We start from the raw sequence: 23,945 nt of genomic DNA on the forward strand, positions 1-23,945 counted from the left end.
GTCGGAATAAAACCAAAGTAATAAGAGTAATGCCGGGGGTTGATCTTTTTATATACAATAGGGGGAGGTGCTGTCCTCTGGGAGCAATGAAGGAAAATTATCTGATACAGTACCTCAGTATAACAAGACAAATTCACTGTTAAGGTCATAGCTAATACCGCCTACAAACACTAGCATGAAAGTAAGAAACAGATGTGTATCCTTAAATGCATACATTCTGTTTACTGAGGAGCCCCGGCAACCACATTTTTTATGGATATTCCTCCACTCTCTCTCTTCCGACCCCCCTCTCTCTCCCTCTCTCTCTGTTTTCGTCCCCTCTCTCTTTCTTACACCCCTCTGTCTTCTACTCTCTCTTTCTCTTTTCCTCCCCTCTTTTTCTTCCTTCCCATCTCTCTCTTTCACCTCTCTGTCTTCCTCCCCTCTCTCTCTTCCTCCCCCCACCCGTCTCTCCATCTTTCTCATCTATCTTCCTCTCCTCTCCCTCTCTCTCTTCTGTAGAGAGGAGAAAGAGGGGGGATGGGGAGGGGGAGGTATAGAGGGGGGAGGAACAATAAGAGTGAGGGGAGGAAGAGTGATGGGAAGGAGAGAGTGAGGGGAGGGGGAGAGGTGGGGTGGGGGGAGGGGTACATTTCCATACTTTTTCTGTACAAAATACAAGATGCAAACAGCAAGACTTTACAATAAGTACCATAACATCTTAGTCCTATATTCACTGCATCCATTCCATACTTCCATTAGAGATCACAGCTCACTCACATACCGGTAAGTCACCAGATTCCCAGATCGTCAAAAACTATTATACCTGTCCAGGATCAAACTAGTACATTTCTCCATTGTCATCATATAGTTTAGTTTATTTTTGACAGCTGTTATTGTCGGGAGAGTCATTTTGCTTCCAATGTCTAGCTATAATTGCTTTGGCCGAGGTCCCTCCTTATACTTGAGTCTCTCTCTGAGTCTGAGTTTGACTCAGCCTCCTCCTGTTCGCATGAAGAAGCACGCTCTTCTCTTCCCAGAGTAGTCAAATTCCTTGTTCTTTTTATCAAAAAATGTCGACTCCTCCACTTTTTGTGGCTTTTTGGGGGCCATAACATTGTTGTGTGGGACTCCCTTGCTGCTTTTTATTAGTATTATCTATTCAGGGTCATCTGTTATCTTAAGTTGGCTCTGGTGCACAGACAGAACCCTGGATCTCATGTGGTCATTTTAAATGGTGTTGTGCATGAACGTAAGTTGGTCCCTCTCGGGCCCAATCCGCACTTCCAAAAATATATATGGTTTAGTATATTGGATGGTAGTAGCTCTGGTGCCATTGCCAGTATGGGCCTGAGCATAAATTCTCTCTGTTTCCCTTCTATTGTCCTTAGTTGTATTGATTTGTGAGTTGGTTGCAGTGTAGTTGGGTTCTTACTGGTCTCCTCCCTCCCCTGTACCTCACCCCAGTCTGAAGTCAGGCCACGGACCTCACTTCTTTAGTAAAGGGATCACAATCTCCAGACCTGCTGTCAGGGTCAAGGGAAGCACACCCTCTCAGTGTGCATCCCAGGAGTGCTCGGGCCCCGCTGTTGTAGCGATATTCGCACCGCCTGCCTCATCCCTCTACGGGCCGCCAGTGGCCATCTTGCAGCTGAGTCTTCCTGGGCTGGCACTCAGATCGGGTCGCCCCCATCCTTCCCTTCTTACCACGCCCGCAGCTGATAGGGGTGAATAGCAGCCTATGCTCTCTGTCCAGGCTCATTTTAGCAGCAGGCCGCCGGTTCTGCCGCTTCTGATGTCCCACCCCACCTCGGCTGATTACAATCAGGCGCTTGACGGTGCCATCTTGTAGCTGCTATTTCCGTCTCCCCTTGGGTGAAAGCAGGTCAGGCGCTCACTCTTTTCAGAAGCTTTTAAAATACCCCTTGTTTTCCGCTCCACTCTGGTCACCTTCTGCTGTAGTTGCAGCTGTTTCTCCTACGTTTTATGGGGAATTGGAGCACTCTTTATTGCTCTAGGGAACAGCAATCTGGAGCTGCACGTCCACTCCTCTCTGTAGTTGGCCACGCCCCCCGTTATTGTGGTTTTTTGATGCTTGATTTTTGTTTTGTTGTTTTGATGCTTGTTTTTTTTTTTTTTTTTTTGATGCTTGATTTTTGTTATTGTCTTTTTTTGATGCTTGGTTTTTATTATTGTGGTTTTTTTTATTGTGTATTTTTGGTGATTGTTTTTTTTTTAGGTTGTCCATTGACTGCCATAGTGGCATATCCTAACCATATTATATAGGCATGGTGTACGACTTTGCCAATCAATGGATAGAGGTTAGGGTACTTGCCCCTGGGAGGGTGGTTAGGCATCCTGGGTCGGAGGGGGTTAATCCCTTAATTACTATAGCATTTTCTAACCACTAAGGTGATTAAGGGGTTAGTGGCCATTTGTTTTTTATTGTACTGCTGCTGCCCACAGAGGACATGGACGCGGAGGAAGGTGATGAGGACGTCTTCCTCCTGGCAGGGGTAAGTAGAACTTTTATTTACTTTATGGTGGCTTGATAATGTTTTTTTTGAATGGGCAAAGAGCTATTATCCAGATCTGGATATTAGTAATTTTGCCTATTATTTTACAGTATGTGTTGGGGGTAGTAGGGTTGTTGTGTTTATTAATGTTTCTTGGGGATAGAGGGATTGGGTGAAGGGGGTAGTTTCTCCAAGGGTGGGTTGTTAGGCCTCTCGGGTGGGTAGCAGGAGTGGTTAACCCCCGCTATGGTAGTGTAGAGGTTAACTCCTATCGCAACCTTCCCGGCTGGCCTAACCACCCACCCTATGGCAACTACCCCCTTTATCCATCCTCTCTGCCCCCAATAAACAGGGTACTCAGGTTAAACCCCTTTATTGCCTTAGCGGTTAACCACTATGGTAATGAAGCTGTTTTTATTACATTTTAATACTAGTGTGCGGGAGGAGGGTATGGGGTATCAGTGTCCTCCTGCAATGTTTAAATCTCCACGTCACGTGGCCAGGACATTTAAACGCATAGGAGATACCGGCACCCCATACCGGGGCCTGTACCTCAAAAAGCAGGGGGTCCTCTGAACTGAAATTAATGCGGTTCTGCTACCGAGACCACCTGCTCCCGTACACTAGTATTAAAATGTAAATAAAAACATTGCGATCGCCAGTGCAGGGAGATGCATCTCTCTCTCTCTCTGTGCATCTCTCTCCATGCAGCTCTTACAGACTGCAGCCAGATCGTACGGGGGAGAACTTTGAGAGAGGCTGAGATCTCATCACTGCTGTCCCCACCTGTATTGGCATTTTTCTATCTCATGGTTTGACATGGTTTTCAATTCTTTCTGAATACCGTGATAACACAAATGAAAAACCGTTCGGTGGGAACATGCCAAACCATTCGAGATGGCAGGAAAGTTATCAAACCTACTAGAATAGGCCCCTAAGTCTCCAAACACAAAAAAGCATATACTGTATTAGACTTACCTTTTAAGATCATCTATATACAAAGAGGATTAGTGTGTATCACTTTTTCTAAAAACCTGACTTTGATGGAGACCTTCCACCCAACATCATACAAAATTCATTTTTAGATGCTTAATACTGTATAAAAATCATGACAATAAATACGGACAAGGGATCAAAATGAAAAAAGATAGAAAAATCACATTAGTATATACCACTATATGTATACATCATATTAAAAACATAACTGACAATTCTTCAATATCCTAGAGCAGTTATTTCCAACCGGGGTTCCCCTTCAGGGGATCTGCGAGTGCCAGGGGGGAGAGCTGGGACAAATCTCCCAGCTGTCCCAGGCCGGCAGCACCCACCGCAGCAGTGACCCGGCGGCTCCCCAGCTCAGCAGCAGCTGACACTCAGTCACTGCTATCCTTCCTCTCCCGCCTTCTGTTGGTGACGGAACTTCTGGCCGACAGGAGCTGTGGACCGGCGCAGCACCACAGGCACCAAGGTGAGAGATTGCAATGTTGATCCTGAAACTAGAGGCACCCAATGCCTCTAGAGGCACCCCATGCCTAACTAGACTAGAGGCACCCCATGCCATGAACTAGAGGTACACGGCTATGTCTACACTTACCGACTAACTTGCTGCTTCAAGAGGGAGAGAGTTGCTTACTCATAAAATGCCCTTTTCTCGGCAAACCGAGGATTGCGCAATAGTCTAAACAACTTTAATAGCGCCTCCAGGCTTGGTACAGAAATATACTCACAAGATTCGTGAGTTTTAAAATCAAATTAGAAACGCCCGACCCGGCTATCCCACAGCAACAAGCAGTCTCTGCTAGTCCCTGCCAGTGACCACGTATGTCTCGCGCTGTTCCGGCGTGGGCATGATGACGTCACCACTTTCGTTTTCCGAAAGCATCCATGGTAACATCCTTGTTCAAAGCCCACTCAACAGCTTCCAAACCTCTGGAATGGTCTATGATAGTGTAAAGGGATACTACGTCGCATGTGACCCAAATCAGACCATCATCCCAAGTGAGATCCTGGATGATCTGTAGCACATGCACGTATCTTTGAGGTGGGAATTTATTTTTACTCATGTTTTAGTTCAAACAGTTTATTCATCACAGAGGTTTTTTACCCCACTGCAGCATCTATCAGCAGCAGTAATTTCACATGTGTTGTAATTCATTGTTTATTGGGCTCTGTAACAGGGGAGTAATCCCTGTTCAAGTAATGTACCTTTAATCTAGCAGTGTGGTGGTTAACTGCTGGTAGTCAATTAATAAACACCACCTGCCTGATTTGTTGCTTACAAAAGCCTGTCTGTTGAGACAGGAAGTGACTCCTTAGCTCATATCTGGGCTGAACTTGGGAGAGAGAGCAGAGATTGTCTTTGACTCTCACAACAGTCTTGAGCCCTGCCAGAAGAAACAGCAGAGCTGCTTACAAGACACAGGGAAAACTTCTGAACCTGAATGCTGACACACCCTGAGGGAAGGGAGCTGAACCAGAGAAGATTTTCCCTCCAAGAAACAGATAAGACTTTCATTATTAAGAGACTGCTTATATCTGCTTATTTCATGCTATATGTTTTGGGGCTGCGAGACATGCTTGACTTAGGGAGTTGTGAATTAATTGCATGGCATTTTCACTAGAGATACTCCAAAGTGAATTCCTGATGAAAAGGAAAAGGCACAATAAAGCCTTATTATAATTTCACCTTATAAAAGTCTCCACTTGTGTACCTCTGTGTACGTCCGTCTACAGGCTCCAACCATTAATGAATTAATATGGGGCTATATAAGAACATGGGATTGTATAGGCTCCACACACCCCTGACGAAGTGACGTTCCCCGTCACGAAACGCGTAGGGAGGAGCCTAAAGAGACGCCGACCTGGACACTCATTCAATCACCAGTCGGAAAACGAAAGTGGTGACGTCATCACGCCCACGCCGGAACAGCGCGAGACATACGCGGTCACTGGCAGGGACTAGCAGAGACTGCTTGTTGCTGTGGGATAGCCGGGTCAGGCGTTTCTAATTTGATTTTAAAACTCACGAATCTTGTGAGTATATTTCTGTACCAAGCCTGGAGGCGCTATTAAAGTTGTTTAGATTATTACGCAATCCTCTGTTCTTTATACCCCTTGCTGGAGATTACATACAGGGAACAGAATAAGGAGACAATTTCCTGAGAAGGAGTCTCTTCCAGTGCCCTGCGGAATCGGGAACACCACGTGGGGTTCGTCTGGACCAGGAGGAACACATATACAGATTCTCTCAACTGCATGCTGCCTACCCTGAATCTAATAAGTGGGCATCTAAATGAGTCATATAAGGGAGGACTTCATCGCTGAAAATACAATACTGCGCAATGTTTTGTCCCTGGTTTTTGTCTCATATTACAGGATAACAGTTTGCTGCAAAAGAGAAACTTTTTTCAATGTACATTGAGGACTGAGTCCATTGCCCTTTCATTCACTATTCCACGTCTGAAAAAAGGACTTCACTCGATCGTAACACATATATCCTTTATTCACCTTGATTTTGTATAATCCCATTATCTTTGTATATATGCGCCAGGTTTTAATTCCACATTTGTATTTGTATATTGTTATAGGGTTACTTTTGAGATAGTTCCCTTAGTAGAATCACCAGGCTGCTTTTTTATACACCTTGATGCACTGCACATTTATATATTTGGTCTAGCGCTGGTTTAGTATTTTTGTTTTTACCATTGCACTATGATGTGTTTTATTTTGCAGTGACTTCCTTTGCTCCCCCTGGAATTTGCAGACATCCTACTTCTGGAGCCGGCATTTTTCTATTCTAGACAAATCAATGACACTATCTACTCCTCTCCAATTGCTAGACACTGGTTAAGAGGTGAGGGCGGTGCTGGAGAAGTATTTAGACATTCTGATCCAGAGAGGCAAGCAGAACGGAAGTGACACCGCGGAGCTGCAGCTGCCACGGATAATCAAACGGTCGGCAAAGAGATAATGTGATTGCTGCTAAGGAAACATTCTGTATGTTTTGCTAAGGAAACATACCTGGGGATTGCTCTTGCCACCGTTAAGAATTGCTGTTGTCCTATTTGGGAAATGTGAGTGTATACGTAGGTCCTACCATTCACACTTACTGTACACCACACATTGGAAGAAAGTATTACACCATATCTTGTATTTTCCTCTCCTTTTTTGGTTACGGATCATTGTGCTCCCCTACGATTGAAGACAATATCGTTTTTGGAAGAATGACTGGCATTGTTCTTTTAAGGGTTTTTGAGCTGCAATTGTGGGATTTTGGATTCATTCACTTTTATAAATTAAATTAATTCACCAATATTTTTATATATCACTGTAGATAGTCCACATCACTTAAAATTGATGATCACGGGGTCACATTACATGTATTTTGATTGCATTCATTTTATTCTATCACTATGAATTGAATATTAATTTAATATTTTTACCATACAAAAATATCTAATCACTATATAGATTATACACTGAAATAAGAGGAGCGTCTGTCATACGCTTGGTTGTTAGGTTATGCATAACTCTGATGGTGGAACATCTTCCAAAGAAGAAAGCTGCTTTACCAAATTACTATATTCTATTAAGTCCCACACATTTTAAAATATAAATCATTATGTCATTTTTACCTGTGCACCAAATGTTCCTGTTAAATTCTACTCATTTCAGTCCTTATCGCAAAAAGACAGTATTGTGAAATCTACCAAATCTTCATGACAGATGAACAACTTTAAAGGTTTTTTTTTTTTTTTAAAGTTACTATAACGTATGTACTGCAATTCATACTTTCCTTATCACATACCCTTTTACATGCTGGTACAGTATGTAGATAAAATGCAAGTCAGCAATAGACCACAACACTGGTTCAACTCTGTAGGGAACTTGCATACTCTTATGTCCTCATTTACAAATGTAAGGTATTGATTACAGTATATCTGTCCCTCAACTGGTGGTATTTATAGAGATTCTGTACACACTGCTTCACAGAATGGATTGTAAAACTCAATACTGCAAAGCCCCTTGATCTGAATCATGAGCTACAACTTGTTTGTTTTTTATTTAAGATACTGTATTGTATTTCTTTATAAGACTTTCACTGCTTTCCTATTGGCAATACACTCGTTTCAACACCAATCAATTCTCCAGGTAGCTTTCTTTCAAAATGTATCATACTTTCGTACCATAGATTGCTTGGATCATTAGCTAAATCAAAGTTAATTTGCTTTTGTTGCTCTGTATTCTACTTTTGTATACGTTCTTGCTCATGCAGGAATATTATATAAAAATACAATGTATATACACTAATTAACATCTCCTTGGTATGTTTGTCTGAGTTTAATTTTTCTATCAATTTAACCCCCATTGCAACAGAACTTATCTAATTAACATCTCCTTGGTACATTATGTCTGTCTGAGTTGAATAGGCAACCCCTCCCTTAATTATTAGTCAATTGAATCTGTTACAGTATTTAAGTGAGTCCATCTTGGCTGTGCCATATGGCTGTGTAACATCTTAAGTGTCACATACAGTATGTAGTGTATGTGGAGTAAATATTGGGTTAGAATTGGAGGTGAAGAATATAAGAAGAACTGGACTCTGTACTTCAACAACAACTCTGCAACTGTGAGAACTTGACTTTCTAAATGATCTGGTAATTTGTACTGTTCCTATCCTGCAATACCTGAAAACTCTCTCCCTTTACCTCTCTCCCTGCAGCTCACTATGCCCTCCCTATTGCGATTTCTGTTTGCTGTTCCCTCACTACTTTGTAAACTTTCTGTTCTCTCCCAACTTCCACACTCCCCTCCTTCTATCCACATTTCTTATCTCCCCTTCCCTCCACCAATACTTGTGCCCATACACTGACCATTATTTATATTCCTCTATCCCAACAACTTATTTACCCTTCAATAAGAAGCACCCCCACACATCCTTTATTCACACCTTCTCCCTCTACTCCTCCTTCTTGCTGCTGATATCTCTCCTAATCCTGTACAAAGACATATACACACCTGCTCTTACCCACGCCATCCTGCCACCTCTTTCCATGCTAATGGTGTTAACCTATCTAATTTAATACTCACCAACCTTAAAGAGCACCTCGCTATAGAAGCATCCCAATAACCTGGACTCATGGCTAACATCCCACACCAACAGTCACTCCTACCAACCATTGTGGCCAAGCACTGCCATCTACTGCACTTATTCCCTCACTTACTGTCTCTGTAAGTCTCCCAACACACCACTTAGATTGTAGGCTCTTCGGGGCAGGGATTTCCTTTCCTATTATCTGACTTTGCTGCACTTATTGTATTATTATAATTCCTTGTAATGTATTCTATCTGAAGCGCTGAGTATACTTTCGGCGCTATATAAAGATATAGATACATACATACACTAAAAGCTACATTTTTGTTTTTACTTAAATTAGTATTTGTATTGTACTATGAGTTAGCAGAACCTATGGAATATGCCTACTGGGCACCAGATAGTTTATAGGATCACTACCAACCCGTACCAGATAGGTATCCGATTTCTTTACTCCCCACTTGACCTCGTTCACGCTGCATCAGACTTTTTAGAATGAGCTCCAGTTTCTAAGAAGAGGATAACATTAGGAAAAAACAAATAAATATTAACAAAAAATGAATAATGATCAATGAATCTCACACACGTAAATGGAGATAATGCATAGATCACCACTCACAATCCACGTACATGAATATTCCTGGTTTGTTGAACAGTATTGACAGCTTATTTGGTTGAATTCCCTATAGAATTCTTAAATATAGCTTACATTTGCAAACACTGACGATAAGACATAAACTTTATTAATAACACATAACAGTAAAATGCAGTGGTAAGCAGAAGTGCAGTACTTTATCCTGGAAATAAATAAGCCCTATCAGACAGAAACATACTAAGCAGCAATCCGTCCTACCTAGCTTATCACCTGAGATCTCCAATAGGCTGTTCACGATCCCACGGTCAACAAAGAATCCGGTCGCACCTCCTCTTACCATCCACCTCACAACTGGAACAATCTGCCTGAGACTTTCAAAGCCACCAACAGTCTAAGTTCTGTCACGACTTCACCTGTCTCCCATTTCCATCTGGTCTGTAACTGTTAAATACGCAAATAACATATCGTCATTGTAGATAAAACTCATTAAGTACATTTTTTGTCAAAAACTCACTAAATGCACTTCCTGACTTGGAATTTCTTGATATTTCTATTGAAAAAAACTAATTAAAGACACCTAATATTCAGAACTTGTCATATTTTATTTATTTATTTATAAAAATGTTTAACCAGGAAGTAATACATTGAGAGTTACCTCACGTTTCCAAGTATGTCCTGGGCACAGAGTTATAAAAAATACATGGTTACATTAAAGAACGGGTTACACAGTCAAATCACTGACAGATAGATTTGGAAAAATGGGTACAAGGGATAAAGGATTGTGAGTTTTAGATTGAAATAGAGCAGCTTTAACATCACCAGACATCAGCGAAAGGCAGCAAACGGCTCACACCCTTTGGCTACCATTCGGCTGCGCCAAAGACGGTGCGCCTTTGGGGCAACACCGATGCACAGTGGGGTGGGTGGCTGAGATGCAATGCAGCTGTGAACAAAAGCTCTTTGTGTCCTCATGGTTCATTAACATTCCAATGGGTGGGGTTGACGTTCCACAGAGAACAAGCAAATGTAATACCTTTCTTTCTAAATACAGCATTTCAGTACTCAAAGAATGTAGTTAGTGACTTTTACCTCTACAATGATGATATTATCTTTAACTGTTCATGAAATATCTTTAAATGTAATGTATACGCCTGTTTATTGAATGCAACCATGTATAGCTATCAGAACTTTGTCCAGGACATACTTGAAAACGAGAGGTCACTCAATGTATTACAGCCTGGTAAAACATTTTATAAATAAACAAATCTAACTTTCAAAGTATTTATCAGAAAGGACGGCAATTGAAAAGATTAAAACTTAACTTTTAATGATGCAAATGTAATATATGTATACACTAGTAAATTTTACAAAAAAAGGAATGTTTAAAAATAAACATAAAATGACAGGGTGTAAAGTATTGTCTGTTCTGCTGTGATAGTGATGTTGTATATTAGTCCAAGACAGTATAATGTAGAATGACAATCCAATAGAGTTGTGATGTACTATAATGCAAGGTGTGTATATAAAATGGAGATGTGGAGTCCATATGCTAGATATGAAAGTCAAGTGGAGCATGACGTAGGTCTAACATCACTGCCAATTATTACTCCTCAACCAATTATTTTAAGCTAATCTCCACCGTGTAATAGCCTGCACATAATGTTTGTGACCGAGTGTATGTATATTGCAGGTTATCTGTTGATTGTTGATGTGCAATATTGTCTATGGCTTGGTGGAGTATATCCACATAGAGGTGTATCCATGGCTGTGAGAATGTGCAAATTCAAAAACAGCTGCTTTGTAAAAGCAGAATCTGCCTCAATGCCACCAGTCTAAATTGCACAGTCAAAGAACTGCAACTCATCAACCCATGTGATTTTAAATCACTCTAATTGCTGTTGGTAGATGATTGTGGGCTCAGGCAGCTGATGTTATAGCAACCAGTATAAATGCAAGCTAGTAGCGCAAATCTAGCAAATTAGCATGTTCACAACCACAATTGAGCACATAATCTATCTGATAGCCCCATTCATAAAGAGCAAACAGAAGGCTTATAGCCTTATATGGTCACAAACAGCACAAATGCAAGCTGTTAGAAAAGCCTAATGGTACAGCTTGATAGCCGTTCAGATAAAACACCTTCCATGTGTAACGGATTTTCTGGCCTAGCCTGACCCACCCAATCTCACATTGGCCCCTGTGGTCTAACCAGTCCCCATTACAGTGTAGTGTCTGGTGGTGCACCTGTTGGCAACAGGACTCCTGAGTCTCCCGCATGATGTTGTGTGGGGATTGCCAACCCAGACAGGCAGCTGAGGTAGTGTGCATGAGTCCTACCTATATCCAGTGCAGCGCCTCCACCTCATCAGGATCCCAGCGTCTGCTTGTGGATGGTCCTGGTGAGGAACTCCTCTGTGGTGCCTTCCTCTGTGTAATCACTCCACACTTACACACGAGGGTATAATCGAACAAGGTCATCTTTATTGAAGTGAGGTGGGCCAGCTGCCCCTCACAGCGGTTGTGCTCAGCCGCTCATGCTCACTGCACTGCCCTTTGAAATGTATGTCTTCCCAATCTGGTGGATTCCCTACCTCCCCTCAGGGAGATATTCCCTGTGCCAGGTCCCTGGTCACAGTCTAGGCTCCGGTAGCCTAATGTCCCTTTATCATTTCCCGGGCCACTAGTTACAGCACTAGTGAGCCGCCTCCTCCCAAGTCTGTACTCAGACTTGCTCCTTACTCCAACAACTACAACCACTAACTTTTGAGCAGTGCTGTGCCTTATGTATCCTCTGGGGGCAGGCACAACTCTGACAACACTAATTATGGATTCAGAGTATGTGGCCACTCCCATCCATACATAGGGCACCTCACCAGGGTATGAGGGCAAACCTCCATAATTACTGCTGGCATTCCCATAACTTACCAGGCCTTACTGCCAACAGGAGAGATGACTGCAGTCCATTTACAGCATGACTACACATGCAATATAACCTCACTCCAATAGGACAGGCACAGGCCACAGAGCGCAAGCTAGTAGCAAGCTAGTCAAAGCTATTAATAAAGCCTTATGCAGCCCTGTGTTGGTAGCTTAATCAAACTACATTGCACACATTGCATATGTATTAGCTACAATCATTGGACAATAATTTATCTGGTAGCCCCATTCATAATGCACAAACATAAAGCTTATGTGGTCACAGACAGCACAGTACAAGTTGTTAGTGAAGCCTAATGGTGCAGCTTAATAGCCATACAAATGAGACACCTTCCATGCAGTATAACCTTTCTCCAATGGCCCACACAAAGGCTACAGAGCGTAAGCTAGTAGCAAGCTAATCACAAAGCTATTGGTAAAGCCTTATGCAGCCCTGTATTAGCATCTCAATCCAAACATATTGCACACATTGCACACATTGCACACATAATAGCTACGATCATTGGACACAACACTTTGATACACACAAGCAGAAGCTACTTCCCTGTCACCACGTCATACGCCCTACGCGTTTCTCTCTGTGGGTGGAGCTTCGTCAGGGGCAGGCAACTGTTCATGAAATGTCTTTAAATGTAATGTATATGCCTGTTCATTGAATGCAACCATATATAGCTATCATAACTTTGTGCAGGACATACTTGAAAACGAGAGGTCACTCAGTGTATTACTGCCTGGTAAAACATTTTATAAATAAACAAATCTAACTTTCAAAGTAGCATTATTTGTGGACAAATGAACTCGCTGCCAAAACTGTTTAGCATTCGTTCAAATTTTCACAAGCTTTGGAGTTCAAAATAAATAGCAGTACATCAGAGCCCCTAAATATTAACCAAGAGGAAGAAGTGGTTAAACTACTGGCCACAAATAGGAATATGGAAAGTACTCCTTGGCGTGCAAACAGTCGTGGGGGTTTTAACCAATATGGAGAACAGCCCCCTGTTAAAGTTCTGATGTCGTCCACTCATTTGGTGCATATGTGGAAAAAAAAAAAAAGAACAGACATAGCCCAACAACGTAAAAACTGTTAGGCAATAATCTACTGGCCACACATGTTGATTTTAAATGCAACCCATGTCATCAAATACCTAGGGTTGTGTATCTCCAAACCGAACTATCCCAAACGTATTAAAACTTTACAGATGACATAAGTGCATGGACAAGATGTAATATCTCCTGGATTGGCAGAATCCAGTCCATAAAAATAAACTTTCTTCCTCGTCTGTTGTACCTATTTCAAACACTCCCAGTACCCAAATGAACAAAAGATATTAGAAATTTACAATCACAAATTACTAAATTATTTGGAAAAAAAGAGGCCCAAGATCAGAAGATCTGGGATGGGAAGAAAAGTGCTTCCCATGAAGAGATTGAATGAGTGGGTAAGGAGTTTCCAGCAGTGAGAGCGATTGAATGATCTAGGGGGTGTGGGGGGTTTAGCAGTCTGTTGCACAGATTGGGTGAGCGGGGTAGAGATTGGATGAGTGGGGAAGAGATTGGATGAGTGGGGGAGAGATTGGATGAGCTGGGGAGAGATTGGATGAGCGTGGGAGTGATTGGATGATCTTGGGGGCGGGGGGTTTAGCAGTCTGTTATCACAAATTGAATGAGCAGGGTATAGGTTGGATGAGCGGGGGAGAAATTGGATTAGTGGGGTAGAGATTGAATGAGCAGGGTAGAGATTGAATGAGCGGGGTAGAGATTGGACGAGCGGGGGAGAGATTGGATGAGCAAGGTAGAGATTGGACGAGTGGGGGAGAGATTGGATGAGCGGGGTAGAGATTGGATGAGCGGGGTAGAGATTGGATGAGCAGGGTAGAGATTGGATGAGCAGGGTAGAGATTGGACGAGCGGGGGAGAGATTGGATGAGCAGGGTAGAGATTGGACGAGGTGGGGGAGAAATTGGATGAGCGGGGTAGAGATTGGATGAGCAGGGTAGAGATTGGACGAGTGGGGGAGAGATTGGATGAGTGAGGGAGAGATTAAATGAGCAGGGTAGAGATTGGAGGACCGGGGAAGAGATTGGACGAGTGAGGGAGAGATTGGACGAGTGGGGGCGACGGGGATAAACTGAGGCATTTTGAATTTTACAGCTAAGGGTCTCCACTAGCTACATTATAGATTACATTACTTTTATTTGGAAGGGAGAGGAGTCTCTCCTCAAGGCCTACTTAGGGTTTCTTAATATTAATGAATTAAATCTAAGTTTTACTTCTAATTTTGACAGCACATCCATTTCCTTTTTGGATCTTGTTATTTATATTGACAAAGTTAAGATCCATACTAAAATGCACTTTAAAGAAGTGGATGCAATAATTTTATTCTCAACCTGAGCTGTCACCATTGTCTAACATCCCCTATGGACAATGTACACGTATTAGAAGAAATTGCTCAGATATGGATACTTTTAAAGAACAGGCGTCTATTCTAGAAAAAAGATTTGAGGAGAAGAATTACAAACCTTGCCTAATTCAACCAGACAAGGTTTTGGTACTTGACAGAACAAATTTGATTAAACAAACAGCAACTAGAGAAACTGTGTCTATTGTATGCCTTTTATAAGGTGTTACAATAAATATTCACACAAGATACATCAAATAATATGTAAACATTGTCATATCTTCAAACAAGATACTTTTTTACAAGATTTTTTTTACCAGATAAGCCACAATTGGTGTTTACAAATGCTGGGAATTTAAAGGATAACTTGGAACCTAGTGCCCTTAGAAAGCTACAGAACTTACCCATGGTTACCCATGAGACCTAAATGTTTCTATAAATGAAGTAAGTGGAATGCTTGTAATTTTGATGTCAATAAGTTTGGTGTCTTCACTTCATTTGTGACTGGCCAGACTTAAAAAATGGCTGACTTTATCAACTGCAGGAGTCCTTTTTTGGTGTATCTCCTATCTTGCCCATGTGGTTTACAATATGTGGTCTGTACTACTTGCCCATTACGGTTAGACTTATCGGCACTTTTTGAAATCGGCTGTATTCTAGTAGCCTCGATCAGCTTTTCGCTGCTGATCGGCACTCCAGAATTGAGAATTTAACGCTAATCCAGCCCGCCAACTAAACTTGGCAAGATGGTGGAGCATCGGCAAGGTTGACACTTAGAAACAATCAGGCCTTTTTCCTGCCTGTGACTGATGCCGGGGGTCTCCGGAGCTGATACCAGCACCGGAGCCCCCCCGGCATGTATCCGAGGCAGGAAAAATTAATGTAAAGCCCACTTCATTACCTTAGCGGCTAACCGCTAAGGTAATGAAGGGGTTAACCCACCGTGCCAGCTTTATTGTGGGTAGCGGGGGTGGGTGAAGGGGGTATTTGGCCCTTGTTGTTTGTTTAGGGCTTGCGGGGGGGTTGCGGGTGCACGTAACCCCTTCACGACCGTAGCAGTTAATACCGCTACGGTCATGAAGGGGTTAAGGCCTCCCGCTGCCCACCCGCAAGCCCTAAACAACCACCGTTGGGGCTAATACCCCCTTCACCCACCCCCGCTACCCACAATATACAAAAATCACACACAACAGCCCCACACTAAATAAATAAATAAATATATCTAAATAAATAAATAAATATAAATATATATATATATATATATATTAACCTAACAACCCCTATAACCCCTAACATACACATATATGCACATCAATGATACTATAGGCCAGCGGGGGCCCTCGGGTGTTACCCGCAGGCTTGCAGTACCAATTATGTGCCCCCCCAAATTAATGTCAAAACACATACATACTTATAAATAAATAACCCCCCCCCCCCCTTAACACATACAGAATAGTAATGGCCACAAATGGATAATAGTGAATGTGCCCATTTTAAATACATATACACCAATCAATACATTAAATACATATAGCACTCACCCATGTCCGGCTGCCACGATGAAGGCTGCAGTCATTAAGGGGTTAACCCACCCTCACCCACCACTCGGGAGGCCTACATACCCTCCCACACTAACCCCCCCACCCCGTGAGGCCAAACCACCCTCACCCACTACCCACAAGGGAGGCCTACCCACATACCCTTGGGGCCAATACACTCTCCCCCCACCCCTAGTACCCACAATAAAAACAATACACAGCCCCACAATAAGCATCATTATATTTATTAAATACATTACCCACCCCCTGTGCCCCCCCATAAATACCTGATTTATTCTTTTACACACAGGGTTCATACCCCAGCCCCACGCAAGTCCCCGGCGGGCTGCGGGTCACCTGACAGACCTACAGGGTACCAGCAACTTGTTTCACACAGGTTCTGGAGGCCTGTTGGTGGGTCCCGCCAAGCACCATGGCCCCAAGGTGATCTCCTTGGGTCACCGTGGGCCACATAGACTACGGGTCTGCGGTGCCCCCACAGATGTGGGACCACCGCTTCATCCCCGCAGGTGTCACCCGTGGAACCACCAGCCTGATACCCGTGAGATACCCGAGGAGACCGCAGGTGGTCTCCAGAGGTCTCACGCAGAACCAAGGAACCAACCCTGAATGTAAAAAAAATAAACCTGGCCTATACATTCAATACATACATTCCCCCCCCCTCCCCAACACCTACAGTACAATAATGTGCAAAATAACTATTATCCAGATAGGGATAATAGATTATTTGCCCATTATTAAAAACAATTAACTAGCATATTAAAATAAATAAAGTACTACTGACCTCATCAATAAGAAGCCCCTGTCGCTAGCAACATCCTTGTCTTTCGTTGCCCACAAAATACATAGCCAATACATAGCCAATACATTGCAATTACTTTCAGATATCAATTAACCCCTTAAACACCTTATTGGATAATAACCGCAAAGGTAATTAAGGGGTTAAGCCACACTGGCCCGATACCCACCCTTCACCCATTCATTTGTACTGTGGCTTCATCATGCAACTATATATATATATATATATATATATATATATATATATATATATATATATATATATAGCCCCCTGTAAACAGCACAGGCTATACCTATCTTCCTTCTACTGTGGTAAGTCCTGTTAAGATCAGGCACCAGTAATAATCATTGGTTTTCCCCCCTTCCAAGCCCTGTCCTGATTGGTAGATGCAGGCCTCTGACTCTGCTGCGGGCGTGAGACAGAGGGGAGGTTCTGCTGACATCATGAGGGGTGGGGCTGACTCTATATTTAGCAACCAACTCCGGTAAGTGATGAGTCTCGTTTGGCGGTCTGAGTTAGTGAGTCCTGCTGATCGGTCCAAGGAGTTGGAGGAGACAGGCGGTCTCACCTGTACCATCGTGCAGGAGCAGAGAGAGGAGTGGAGAGACTCAGCCACTTTGAGTAGAGCTGCTAGCAGTATAGACCCGGTGGACCAATGCCCCTCACCCCCTGCCTGGTTTGATGGGGAGAATCCAATCCCCACCGCGAGGATAACCTCGGAGGTGGGCCGCGGGGTATTGACGCCCCAGCCTAGAGCATCCTGTCAGAGGAGAGACTTGGAGGGAAGGAGAGGAGGAAAGATCTGTATTGGAGGAGAGCGGAGTAATTAGCAAGGCTTTGCTGTTGTTGTTGTGGCTGCTGGAAGCCACTACATTTGGGAGTCGCTGATCTGCCAATAAAGAGACAATCCTTTTTACCAAAGACTGTGTGTGAGTTGGAAGCCATTACCCTGGGACCGAGGGGGTTCTTCTATACAGGTCCTATCCCACATTCCTGGGAGTATAGAAGATGGAGGCTACCACCACAGAAGCCTGGTCCTGGCTCCCCATAACATCGCGGGAAGCTCAGGCCCTCCTGTTCCTCACAGATATGCACCACCACGACGCATGTAATCTGCCCTCACGCACCCTAGACACCACCGATGAGTCTTGGGGGGGGAGGGGAATTAGGGTTACATATATATATATATATACAGTGGTCGACAAATCACCAAAAACACTGTATATATATATATATATATATATATTTACAGTGGTTGACAAATCACCACAAAATCTACTCGCCACCTAGTACCAAACGTGTGCTGCTTGGGCCAATATTTACTCGCCCGGGGGTTAAATCCACTCGCCCGGGGCGAGCAAATGTATAGGTTTGTCGAACACTGTATATATATATATATATATATATATACACACATACATGATGAACCAATATACAAATAAATGTAGAAGGGTTATCAAAAACATGCTGTACTACAAATACCACTTCTCCATACAGACACACTACAATAAAATCCATTTCCTTTAATAATCCAATCTGATCTTCCAATCAAAATCCTCAAATGCCAATCAAAAGCCACAAATGCCACTGAAAACATTGCATTTACATTGTATACATGATGCATACAATCTATGCACAATATACATTCTGCAAATGAATGTTAACAATAACATATTCCAAACAAAATACCAATACATCCAAACAAGTATACTATTTAAACCAATCCAGTAACCACAAATCAATTAGCATTCATTAATTAAATCCCTAAACAATTTACATTCCATCCCTAACAATTAAACAATTAACTAATTCAATCGTTGAACAGAACAAGTTATCCTCTGAAAAAATATAAGTACCAACAAGAATACAATATACAAAAGCAAGCCTCACCCTGACCTAAAGTACACCATACAATAGCAAAAATTACATCTATCTAATTGTAAAATACATGGCACACACATTTATGCATAGCAGCATAGCCAAAATAATTTAAAACCCAGCAAATCAAGCTTTTAAAACAACATCATTTCTTACCCTGTATGTATATATTGATCTAGACATACAGTACATATATACATACATACAGTGGCAAGAAATTATATACCAAAAATAAATAAATACACATGTAAAAAAGCTTTAAAAAAAGAACAAGTTAAATAAAATACATTTCTTTAGTTCACTTACCATTACTTGACCCACTCACCGACTCCCATTGAACAGCTTACTCTCGAACCAATCCACCACGCACAGGAACCCATAAAATAAAAAACCATAAAATAATAAACATTAAAATAAAAATCCAAAACAATCCACAATTCTATTTGTAATCCATCTTCATCTGTATTCTTCTTTCTTCTATCTGCGGCTCTCTTCCGGGGTCTTCATGTCTTCTACGGCCACGCCCTGGCCTTCTTCTTCTGTAGGAGGTCCTTCCTCCTCGGCGTCTGCCTTCAAAATAAGACGACATAGGCTTTTAAAGGCCTATGACGTCACATTTTCGTCATGGTTCCCACGGGCCTGATTGGCCCGTGAAAACCATGTGTTTTGGCCGAGAAAAAAAAATGATGACGTCACTTAAAGGCAATGAAAGCACAGCCAATCAGAATGGCTTTGCTTCAATTGCCTTTAAGATGATGTCATTAAAAGAAACATGGCCGGCCTCACATGGTACGGTAGCCAATCAGAGCGTGGGAACTCCATCCCAACTCTGATTGGCTCTAGTATACCATGTGACAGAGGCTTGGGGGGAGAGCGGATGTGACGTCATTGAAAGCCTGTCACATGGTACTAGAGCCAATCAGAGTAGGGATAAACTTCTGACTTGATGATAATGTCGTTCAGCAATCCTGATGTCTTATTTATATGGGTCTATCTCTGAATAAAAAATAACTATTGTATTTGATCTTTTATAGTCATTCCTTGACTTTTAACAAGTCTTAATACTTTATAATGCATTTAAAAATAATAAAAAATAATAATTACATGCATTCTTCTACTTTCAAATTTTCTAAATACTTTAATTAATGGCTAACTCGAAAGGCATATTAAACACTACACATGTGTGGATACAGATCAGATAGGGGGGAAGCACATCTAAAATATACAAAATAGTAAAGGGGAGTTGGATTGTATGCTCTGTGATGGTCTCACCACAGCGGATGCCTCCAGTAGCCCCGTTACGCCACTTCCAATCTGCTCGCTTCCAGAGGTGAAGGCACTGAAACTCATCTCCAGCAACGTCCCTGCAACCCAACACGTTTTGAGAGAATCGCTTCATCAGGAGTAATAACCTGCATATATCCCCTCGCTATGACCTCCAGAGCATGTACTGCTGCGGCGCATCTGATTCTAACACATTGCCGGTTTTTCCCTGGCTTTTGCCTGGAATGCGACGCACTTCACCTGGAGCATGCCGCATTCTTTTTGCGTTCTCAGCACGGGTCATGCGCGGTTGACGCACAGTTGATGCATTTATTGAGAATGGTTCGGATTTAATAGGTTGCAATTCTTCGCGTGTCCGCCAGATGGCAGATATTCATGAATTGTAATGCGCATGCGCTTCAGTAATGTGTCGACTTGCAGGTGTTTCGTTTAAAAAATATACCACAGTGTGCTATTGTAACTTGGCCTTGAGACTGAAGCAAGAGGTTGCAAAAATTTATCAATTTAGGCTTTCATATTTAAGAAAGACAAAGACCAGTTTCGGTTACAGTATTCTCCAGAGACCCGCCGCCCGCCATGAGTGTTCAAGTGCAGCCCGTTTTCCAAAAACCCGACAGAAGTTACGCGTATTTGATATGGGCCGCAATTAATGAAACAGATGATAAGATGATAAGATGGCAACAGTTGTTCAAATTTATCAGTATTTTATCGAAAACTATGACTTTTACAAATTTTTGCCAGCTCCTCATACGTGGAAGCGAAAAATAAAATAAGGAAAAGATTATGCAGCGATCCCTGTTTTTATCGTATTGAGCCACAATTTGTTGGAGGGTATTGGTGTGTATCACTGGCTTTTTCCTGTATCTATGATCATGCAGACGGCAAAAGGCGAAGGGTCGTGTTAAAACCAACTAAGAAACGACAGCTACTGCCAAGCAATGCACCGCTACCGGCTTCCAATAACGGTTGCACCGTCAGTGACAACCCTTTCGGTCTATCCAGAAAGCCTGAGCCGGATTTCGCGTGCAGTTTTGATGAAGCTTGCATATACCTAAGCAATTTCTAGCCTCATCAGCTGACTACAGGTGGACTAGTCCCGCTGCAAACTATCGACGTGGATGATCAAGAACACTGGACTGGCAGTGTGCAGGTCCTGTGTGTGTGTACAGCAAGTTAAAACAGTAAGTTAAATACAGTACAGCAGGTCAAAACATCTCCTTTATTTAAGTTCAGCAGGTCAAAACATGTACAGCACAGTTCAGCACAACAGTATGGTCTTACAGTTCCCGTGATTAAACCAGAAAGTCCACCACATTGTCCGTCCATGGCCGATTCCTTGCATGGCGCAAAACGCCATTAATGCAGTCTCGAACGCCTTTCATTACAGGATCTGTAATTGGATAAAAGCGCCTCATTTCATCCAAAATGGTCTTTCTTAAATTGGCAGGAAGCGCCTTTTTTACGCGATTTCCTTCGTAGTTCACTCTGAAGGCCCAGTCGCAGTACAACGAGTAGGGAACATGGTGCTTAAAAAGTAACAAGGCATACTTGTGGGGTATGATTCCCTGAAGAAGTACGAAAGTACGAAACGCGTAGGAGAGGGCGCGTTCCTTTATTTTCTTTATCTACTCCCATTGTGGCTTTATATTTGGCACTTGTTCTATGTGGGACTTGTTCGGGACTTATCCAACCACTCGATAAGCTATCATTGAGGAGAGACGCACTAAAGACGCGACCGGCTGAGAGACGCCGCCAGATGACGTCAGACGTAAGCTTGGACTAACCCGGAAGTGACTAGGAGATCACCCCTTCTGAACCACCGGCTGGAGTACCTTCAGCACACGGGAAGGTTCCCCAAAGTGGAGCTGCATACACCGCTCCTGGATACCAGCAGCTAGAGGGAGGACGTCCAAGATACTTCTGCCCGTGTCCTGCTGTCCCCGCCAAGTGGTAACATGTCCCTAACATGTCATGCTGTTAACCTTTTTTATTGATGTACGTGCAACACTCACCCCCACCTTATAAATAGTTTTTTAAATTTACTACACTATGGTTTTTTTGCGCTGTCATTTCTTTATTTCCATACTTGTGGGGTGCACCAGCACTCATCACCCTATACTTCTCCCTGAGCGCCGGTGGCAGATCGCACAGGGTGATGTCGGGCACCGTATCGATGCGAGTGAATGTAGGTCTTCTGGGAGCGGGTGTGCTTGAGGCGACGGGCGATGGTAGGTTGTCTGGGAGGAAGCTTTCCTCCGGTCTTGGTCACCGTGTTGTCTCCTGGCGTGGTCTTGACGGGGTTGTCATGTCCTCCTCAGCGGCATACATGTACACTACATCTTCTGGTGGAGGGGGTGCACTTGGGGATGGAAGGGGGTCGATGCTCCCATTCATCACATCCATGTCACCCCCCTGCTCCGGCGTCGGGGAAACAGGGGCATTAACACCGAGCAAATTATGTATACCCGCTATGTCAGCCTCTATCTTCTCCATCCGTCGATCCATCCTTTGATCCATATGTTGCATCCGTTGATCCATGTCTAGCATCCGTTGATCCATATGTATCATCCATTGATCCATATGTAGCATCCGTTGCTCCACATTTAGCATGGTCTCCAGAAGCAAATCTATCTTTGCTAGCACTATAGAGTTCCCGGGGAGATCTACAGTTATCCCATTCAGCATCCGGTCTAACGAGCTGCTTCTTGTGCATGGCGTGTGCACACCTGGGTGGATGGGTGCAACGGAGGATGAGATGGGGGTTCCATGGAGAGAAGCGGCAGCGTCGTCGAAGAAGGGTGGAGGAGGTGACCTGTGGATATCCGGTAGAGGAGAAGCGACAGCGTCATCGAAGAGGGATGGAGAAAGTGACCTTTGGATTTCCGGGCGAGAAGCAGAGTCGTCTAAGAGCAAAGAAGAAATTGACCCGTGGATTTCAGAGGCAGCGTCGTCGGATAGAACTGGAGAAGATGGCCTGTGGGTTTCCGGGAGGGCGGTGGCAGCGTCGAGGATGAGGGGTGGAGAAGATGGGCTGAAGTTTTCCTGGGACAACGGCGGCAGAGTCGTCGAAGCGTATGTGAGGAAGTGGACTGCGAATTCGATGGGTTGGCTGCCATTCGTTTTGCGTCGAGAGTACATCACCGTATATCTTCTTGACATAATAAGGCTGACGTCTATGAAAACCCTTAGCCTTTGGGGTCAGCAGAAGGTTTTCTTTATTGGCCTTAGCCTTTCGCTTTTGCCTTGGCGTGGAAACGGCAACCGCCTTTCGCTTTTCTGCATGACAAGCACGGCAGAGGCGAGTGGGTTCCTGCGTCCGTAGAATCGGGGTTGATCCATGGAAGCAGATGGCATAATGCAATATCTGAACAAGGGCAAATTCAGATAAAGATCATCAAGTGGTGGGCAATGCAAAGTGTGTAACCTTTTATGCATGACAGCGAGGTACAGGTGTTGAAAGTGGGCGTACTCTAATGTGAGTCATTACCGTATAACTACACCATCCATTTTGTGGATTCACTGCACATTGAATACACATCGACTAAACATCGAATATACATTCTTGTGTTTGTATTTCTTTCTACTCGCAGCAATGGTTGTTAAAAAGATATCCAAGGATCTCAGCATGCGAATTAAGGAGATGTACATGAGCGGACACCGAATTGCTGCTATCCAACGCTGGTTAGCAACTTCTGGCCTCGTTGTGCCAGCAACCACTGTGAGCTATCATGCACATGGAAAAAACAGAGAACGCAAAAGGGCACCAAGGGTAACTAACGCGTAAGTATATTTATACAACTTAAAAAAAATTATATCAAAAAATGTACTGTACATCTACAGTACTGTATCTAAAATTTTTGTTATTTCTGTTGATTTATATTACAACAGTATATATATTTTGTATAT

The sequence above is a fragment of the Ascaphus truei genome, chromosome 1 (assembly GCF_040206685.1).
Source record: "Ascaphus truei isolate aAscTru1 chromosome 1, aAscTru1.hap1, whole genome shotgun sequence".
Taxonomy (NCBI): domain Eukaryota; kingdom Metazoa; phylum Chordata; class Amphibia; order Anura; family Ascaphidae; genus Ascaphus; species Ascaphus truei.